Source organism: Gavialis gangeticus, unplaced genomic scaffold (assembly GCF_001723915.1).
Source record: "Gavialis gangeticus isolate Ggan-Ray unplaced genomic scaffold, GavGan_comp1, whole genome shotgun sequence".
Taxonomy (NCBI): Eukaryota; Metazoa; Chordata; order Crocodylia; family Gavialidae; genus Gavialis; species Gavialis gangeticus.
The window spans coordinates 19,993,040-20,001,755 of record NW_017729028.1 but is presented as its reverse complement, the minus strand read 5'-3'; the positions used below and the strand labels follow the sequence as shown (position 1 = coordinate 20,001,755).

Sequence of the window (8,716 nt, the reverse complement as noted above, 5' to 3'; positions counted from 1 at the left end):
CCCGAGCACAGACATTGAGAAAGGTCCTGTTTTGCAAGTGAAAAAAAAGCCACTAATTTCTGCAAGGGAACATTTATTAGCAGTAGATATTTTTTTCCAACCTCCAGTCTCAGAATTTATCCTCCTGCTTGTTTGCATACTCTTTCAACTACCCCCTTCACCTAGCTACCAGTTATTCTGAGCTAAATGTTATTTTGCAAAATAAGTTGATAGTATATAAGTATATCCTGCCATGAAATCCTCCAAGCTCAGAGTGGCATTTGACTCACTAAATTATTTCCATACATTCCATTTTCTGCATGGTTGATCAGGCCATTTATGGCTACTGAACACTTCTCCCACTGTTTAAATATTTCAAAGATGTGTTGCTTCCTGTGGGAGGACTTTTTGGTTTGCACTGTCTTGTTATGGTCAGTAAACACATGGTTTTAACTTAACTTTGTCAATGGTATGGATAAAAAACAGGACATGTAAACTATAGTTCAGACCATCACAGGTTTGTATCAGCCAGACCACATGACTAGATAGCCTATCTTTATTTTTGATTGCAAAAAAATAATGTGTGGGAGTTTACTGCACCAACAAGAAACCAAAAGGAACATTTACAAGACCATTTACTACTTCAAACATGTTGCAAAAATATGGCAGTAAAGATAAAGATGGGACTAATCCAAGATGGTGCAATAGCTTTCATCATACAGCCTCATAAATGTCTAATCCCACTCTCTTTCTAACCATGTTTATTTTCATATAAATTCCTTTAAGTTGTACTGTTTTCCTTAAAAAGGACCCCAACATGACTAATTGTTGTGTGCTACCCTTGTGAGCTGGGTTTTCATCATAGCATATCTGTACACAGTGTGCCCCAGTTAATGAGACTGTTCCTTGTGATAATTAATAGGAGGTAGTGAATGTAATAAAATTCTACATAACATGCATACTTTCCTCCCCCCCCCATTACCCAAACCCTCTTAATATATGTGCATATTTTTCACTTGACTTCACTTTCTGCAGATTGCATGTTTTCCATGATACACACCAGAGATTTGGCTATTTGACCAAGAAGGGAAAATTATTTAATAATGTTGATCGTGCATCCAGCCTACCATCGGGACATAGGTTTGTCATATACTTTAAAGGCTTATTGGGCAATTTACAGGGCAATTGTATCTTAATAACTGAAGGCTCAACTGAGAGACTTATCCACCACTCTTGGCAAGGGACAGCACAGAGATGTGTGGCCTCAGGGTCAATCTAGGGAGAAAACATGATTCTGAGTTACAGTTCTTTCCCTGACTAAACCTTGCTTTCACTGTGGAATAATCTCTGTTGGTATCTGTAGGCCCCCTTCCCTCACCGTTTTAGTTTAGTGCTATTGGCTGGCACGTCTGGCTAGTAGACAAAAGCTTCTAATACAAGACTTCATGTCCATTCTCACTCAACCATTGTCACCACAGGGGTAGTAGAAACCTTGCAGTAGCTGCCGTGTGAGTAGCATGTATCAAAACTGGAAAAATAACTGCATAGCTTACACACATACAGATGTACTCCCTGTATTCTCAGGCATTAGACCAAGTGGCAAAAGAAGACAGACCCTAACATCATTTCTGGCAATAGAGGCAAGAGACTGCTAACTGAAGACCCAAATAGGTGGAAGCTTAAAAAGCTTAAAACTTATAAACTGTTTATACATGAAGCCATAAGCTCCTGGAAGAGATCAGGGTTGCTTTGAACCAAACCTATGGGTAGCAATGGAGTTGCTCCACTTCTGGGAAAGCTCAGACCTATTCCTACAGCTTTTCATAACAACACCAAACAAGTCCTTTACTGGGTACAACCTTGACAGAGAAGCATGGGTCAAGCTGAACAAACTGACATCTGGATACAGACACTTTAAAACTATAGTTCACAAGATGAACATCTTGGACAGCCGCAAATGCAGTGACCAACAAACAGCACAGCACTATACCAAAAGCTGAAATATTTACAAATGTCGAGATGGGGAAGATGCAATCTGCATATTGAGCGATAATATCGGACTGGCTCATAGATTTGGAAGTTGATACCTAATGCTATATGAAAGAGAGAGAGTTAACGTGCACATGACTGCCCTATTCCCCTCTACATTCCTGCATGTGCATTTAGGAAAAGCTATAATACTGGACCTCGGTTAAGGTCTACAATTGTACAGAGAAAACTGGGCACCCAGTCAAGAGCAAATACCTCTTTCCCAAATATGGGTATTGCCATTATGCTTAGATTTTAACATAAATATTACTTGATCTGATTGTAAAATCACTCATTCTATACAGATACAAATTTAAAACAATGCCTAAAGTAAAATTAAACTTCTGTATCCTCCCCCACATTCCCACCTTCCTCTGTCCTTTGCAGTGGTTGGTATGTCAAAATCAATGGAGTTGTGTAAATAAAGTTGCACAGTTATATCTGTGTTCACAGAACTAGGGCATGGGTTCTTATCAAAAGACTCTTCCCTGCCAGCCTGCATATATATGTCAATGAAAATTAGAAAAAACATATTAGGATATAAACACACTCCACATTGTGGTGAACAAACTCTGAGTACTGTACTATCTTATCACAACCCTTACATTAGTGCATTTTATCCACATTTTTCCTGGGCTGTTTGTCATATAAAACATTTGAAGGCTATCACAAGATTTTAATAAGAAATTTCAAAGTTTTTATTACATTCATATGGGAACCATAACTTTGCATTCCTACATGTTTACTGTACTTTCCATAAGAATCTGGCTGTCAGGAGAAAAAAAACCAGGGAAGTAATCAAAGAAAAACATTTCAGATTAAAGACTGAGCTCCCTACGGATATTCTCAGATCCATGGGATTCTTCTAAAGATTTTTGCTGGGCATGTCTCTGATAGATGTGAAAGGCCCATCTATTGCCCAGTCCTTAGTAGGAAACTGCACACCTGGAACAGGTTGACCCTAGGAAACCTCAAGAAAACCATAGAGCATTCTGATCTTTTTTTTTCCTCCCATGGAGCATAAAACATGCCCTATTATGCTATGACATGATACAATATGACATGATATATAATATGGTATAATATGAATGGCACCAGAGTTGCTCTGTGTGAAGACTAACAAGTCCATGAAACTTTTCAAAAAGACCAAATTCTACCGTCCTCGCCTCAGTCAAGCTCCCATTGTCTTCAGTAAGTTTTTTAACTTAAGGCAATTGGATTTGGTGCCTAAGTAGGCATTTCCCCCAGTGTTAACCAGAATTTTCCCCTCTCAGCCTCTAAGGATTATGTGCAGTGCACTATTTGTCTCTTTGTCACACCAGGAGCCCTATATTTTAGCCTCATGTAGGTTTTGGGGGATCTTTTGAGAGCCTCATCATATCAATTACTTTGGACTTTATCCTCAAATAAAGTGAGGCCTCTCCCTGCTTTTTCAGGATCCTTTACTCTGCTAGAAATATATAAATGGGTGTTAGTGTTACTGGGAATGGTACCCTTTGTTTTTCTACATGCCTACAAAGCCTTGTGTTTGTTTCACCAAATAATATTAAAGAGTACAGCCACCACATAAAATTTGATCCATCTGCTTCCACCTTTTAGCAAATATTTAATAGGAAAGAATGTAACAAAGATGCCTACCCCAGATTTTATTATCTTTTATATAATGGATCATAGAACCGTTTACAGGATACAATGAAACATCATAAACAATTAAGGTAAACCACAACAGTCAAAATAAATGAACAAGCACATTTTGTGATCCATTACCCTTTTTATGGTGTTTGTTTGCTTTATTGCTACTTTGTAGTTGAGCAATTCCCAATGTTTTTTCCAGTTATCAGTGACACACAGGGCTGACCTACTGTGCTAAAAGAATAGGAAATCTATACAAAAAGGTTGCCTAATATTAGTGTCCAAAAAGTGTGTTTAACACTCCTGGTCAAGATACTGAGTGCTCTTGGCCAGATCATTCTTACTGGCTTCTACATGGAATTTAGGAATCAAAGTTACAAAAAGCAGTCCTAATTGATCCCCTTGTCTTGCAGTCATAAAATCAGAAGGGCTTAGATTTACTTGGTGCTTTCACTTTGGCCTGAACACATCTACAGATGACTAGTCTGAAGCTTTTTTATACATGCACAAGGGATACACATCAGGCTCCTAAGTCCACCAATGCAATCCAGAACAGAGCTGGTATCTCTATAGCCAGACCATTTCATTACCTGGGAAGTGCCTAAGTCCCCTATTTATTAGATGCCCACATAGAACAGCTGGAGCCTGACTGACACCAACAATAGCAAATTACAGCACCCACAGCTTAATATAAAGTACAACATCCACAGTCACTCTGGACCTAGTTCCTGCCTTTCGCAAAATAGTCTAGGGCTAGGAACAGTAGTTACATACAAATCAGTTTAAGTCACCAGAAGCTGGTTTAAATCTGTAACAGAACTGAAGCTCAGTGCACATAAACCAGTTTCAAAATGGTTGAAACTGGTTTAAGCTAAACCTGGTTGAATGTAGTCTCAGACTCTACTGATTTGGGTCAAACTGATTTATGAAACTTCTGTCCCAGACCTAGAGGTTAGAGCACTCATCCAGGAAGTGGGAAATCTGGATTACAGGCACTCCTCACCATGTGAGGGCTCAAAACCACTAGGTTCTGATTCCTGCTGCCAGGGTCATTTCTGTTTTTAACGAAAGACTGTTTAATGTAAAATACATAAACAGTCCTGGGAAAACGAAAGCTGCAGTGGGTGCTATCCTTTGTACTGCACTGCTGTTGGTATGTATCTGGAACCGCCCTTCATGTTCAGTAGGACCAGCAGTGATGTGTAGAGGGTGCACAGGAGTGCATGGGGGTAATCAGTACAAGCTGTGCTCGCCTCTTAGGGCAGAGGCGGCAGGTGGGAGCACCGGTGCCCCCCTGTGAGTGCTGGCTGGGGAGTGGGAGTGCCGCCGTGGGAGGACCCCCACCCCAGTCACTGACTGGTCTTGTGGGGAGGGGGAACACGTGCCCCCCCTAACTTAGGTGGCACCAGTCACCCATGAGTAGGACCTAGGGTACAGCCTGGACTCTAAATGCTGGCAGCTGCAAGTCAGAGAGGAGCAGGGGAAAAATCCTGGTCATACTGTATTCACTCTTCCTTTCAGCATTGTGTGACACAGGATACTGAGCAAGACAGACCTATCGTCTGACCCAGTTAATGGCAGATCCTATAGTCTTGTAGTTGATATGTAAGATAATCTGGAAGGCTAGATGATGGAGGCATCCACAAGTGGTAGATAGTGAGATGACCTTTAGGGAAGGTTAGCTGTAAAATAAGCAGTGGTAACTCTGACGAATAAGCAGTCATGGACCAAGCAGTGGCAGAATGTAGTAGTTGACAGCATGTGGTGAGGACAGCAGATGGCAATGCTTTCCCTCCTGAAAAGCCACATATATCCTTTGATGGTGCTGTGAAATGGCAAGTAAAGGTTGCTACTTTAATAAGCCTGCCCATCCCCAGCTATGGGTCTACAAGTCCTCAGTGGTGGAGCAGGTGGAAGAAGATGTTAGAATCTCAGTGACCATAGAAGTCAATGAAGGCTGCAGCAGAATGAGATCCCCAGTTGCCTTGGTCTCCTTCCCAATGGATCAAGGTCCCATTCTGTCCAGAGCCATGTGGAAGTTGATGTGCAGCACAATAAAAGAAGTCACACACAGTCATCTTCCATGAAAACAGCTTTTCCAGCACATTCCTCAAGCCTTTTCATGACCAGCTAATAGTGAAAGGAGCAGGACTGTGAGGTCTGTAAGCTCCTAGTCAAGAAGGGGCAGCAGTTATAAGAAAAGCAGCTAGCACTTGAATGAGATAGGAATGCAATTTGGGAGCTGTAACTCTGACTGAGCAGCCCTCTTCAGAAGCTGGTCTGTTCACCCCACATGGGGAGGGAGATAGAAGAGGTGCCCTAAACATAGCCTGTCTAAAATAGTATTATGTATTTCTTCCTGACTGGATAACCAGGTCCAGTGGCATCTCCTACTGAATTCAAAAGTACTAGTGAAGACACACCATCATTTTTGGGGCTGGGAACATGAGGACCTTGATAGACAACCCTAACAGTGAACTTCCAGAAACCCACACTGCAATTGTAGCCCCAGAACTGAGGCGACACAACACTGATGTAACATTGAGACCCAGCAAGTGGGAGATGGGCAGCTCAAAGAACATAGAGGCAGCTATACCTTCTTCTAGAAGAGTAAACAGGAAGGACAATGCCAGCGTTACAGGTTTGGTTTTGCCATTAAGAATGAACTCATAAACCAACTCAGTGAGTTCCCTATTGGAATTAATGGGAGCCTCATGACTCCATCTTAAACAGGTAGAGATCCAATATGCCACTGTCATCAGCGCTTATGCCATGACTCTTGATGCTGCTGATGAAACCAAGGAGGAATTCTACACCAGCCTTGACCAAGTCCTTTCTGATGTCCCAGAGGGAGACAGACTTATACTTCTTGGTGATTTCAACATCAGCATCGAAAGGGACTCTAGCCTCTGAAATGGAACCATTGGCAAAGAAGAATTGGGAAAGGTCAACTCTAATGGCATTTTCATTTTGACCAAATGTGTGAAACATGGACACACCATCACCCTGTTCCACCAGAAAGACAAGCACAAGACATCACAGCAACGTCCATGATCTAAGCATTGGTACCTCATTGACTATGTCATCATTGGTGCCTGGGATGACAAAGATGTCTGCATCAGCCAAACTATGCTAGGAGCTGATGACTTCTATACTGATCACAAACTCATCCACTCAGTTATGTCACTCAAACTGGCTCCCAAACAACAGCTACAGCAAAAGAAAAACCAACAGAAAATTAACACTGAAGGACTCGAGTACCCAAGCAAGTGAGTGCCTCAATGAAAAACTGGTGAATTCCAATCACCAACAATGGGAGAATGTCAGCATCATATAGGGTGCCCTCAAGGCCACTGTTATCAGTGCTTGAGAAGGGACATGTGGATTCTCTACCAGGAAACATCAAGACTGATTTGATGAGAACAACCAGGAGATCCATGAGTTGGTCAATTGCTAGTGCAAGGCCTTCTGTGCTTGGCAACATGACACCAACTCCAAGCAAAAGAAATTGAGTCTCCAACAAGCCAAGGCAGAGATCCAAAGGAGGAGGACAAGGTTAAGGAGGTACATCTCACTGACTTCCATAATGTGTGGTTTCTTCAGTGCCAACAAAGCCATATATAGTCTGAGCACTCAGGGACCAACCCCCTTGAGACATAAAGATGAAGGAGACCTGATCAAGGAAAGAGGAGTCATCCTGGATGGAATCTCTGTGGAAATCATCAAATAGGGGGGAGAGGAGTTCACAACACAGCTTCATGCCCTCATCTTAAGGACCTGGAATGGTGAGGAAATCCCATAAAATTCCAGGGATGCCATGATTGTGACAGTCTTCAAGAAAGGAGACTCGTCCGACTGTGGAAAGTACAAAGGGATTGCCTTGCTATCCACCTCAGGAAAGATCATTACAAGAAACCTCATGAACTGTCTCCTTCCATTTGCTGACGAGCTCCTCCTGGAATCTCAGTGTGGGTTTAGGGCATCAAGAGGCACAATGGACATGTTCTTTCCAGCTTTCCAGCTGCAGGAGAAATACTGGGAACAACATAAGCCTCTCCACATAGCCTTCTTTAACCTCACGAAAGCTTTCAACTGTCAGCTGAGGAGTGTTGTGAAGCATCCTTCTGAAGCACAGATGTCCACTGAAATTTGTCACCATTCTCTGCCTGCTCCATGATGATATATGGAAGGTGGTTCTTGGTAATGGATCTATCACAGATCTCTTTGAGATTAAAATAGGAATTAATCAAGGCTGCATCATTGCTTCAACACTCTGCTCAGTATTCTTTGCCACAATGTTACATCTGACCAACAGTAAGCTTCCAGCCGGAGTGGAGCTAAACTACCAAATGGATGGTAAATTGTTTAACTCCAGCTGACTCTGAGCCAAAGCTAAGACCGTCCTAGCCTCAATCATTGAGCTCCAGTATGCTGATAAGGCAGTAGTTTGTGCTCACTTGGAAGCAGACCTTCAGGCAATCTTTGACATCTTTACCAAGGCATACAAGAACATGGGACAGATGCTTAACATTCAGAAGACAAAGGTCCTCCACCAACAAGCTCCTAATGAACAGTACCCAGCTCTAGTCATCCAGATCCAAGTGAGTCTCTGGAGAAAGTTGAGTATTTCCTATACCTTGGAAGCCATTTCTCATGGAAGGCTGACATCAATGCAAAAATCCAACATCATTTCAAATGTGCAAGTGCAGCCTTTGGCTGTTTGAAGGAACAGGTATTCAAAGATCATGACATCAGATCCAAAATCAAGCTTGTGGTTTATCAAGCAGTCATGAACCCCATCTTACTGTATGGAGCTGAGACACGGACAATATACAGGAGACATCTAAAGTTGTTGGAGAAGTACCATCAATGCTGTCTGCAGAAGATCCTCTGAATCCAGGAGAAAGACAGACACACTAATGTTAGCATCCTCCTGCAAGCAAACACCACAAGTATTGAGGTGATGATCATCTGATGTAAACTTCATTGGGCCAGCCGTGTCATCCAATGGCTGGCTCCAGACTTTCGTAGCAAGTTTTATTCTTCCATATCAACCAAGATGTATACTCAAGAAGAG

At 42.1% G+C, this 8,716-nt stretch overlaps 1 long non-coding RNA gene across 1 annotated transcript in view; it reads left to right on the top strand.

Annotated features, from left to right (window-relative positions):
* The window catches only part of LOC109300106, a 12,308-nt gene extending 5,188 nt beyond the window's left edge, over window positions 1-7,120 (top strand). Inside the window, exons 2-3 of the long non-coding RNA XR_002098121.1 lie at window positions 1,852-1,856; window positions 7,014-7,120. This is a non-coding gene — a long non-coding RNA (uncharacterized LOC109300106). The remainder of the gene's footprint in view (window positions 1-1,851; window positions 1,857-7,013) is intronic.
* The last annotated feature ends 1,596 nt before the right edge of the window (window positions 7,121-8,716 follow it).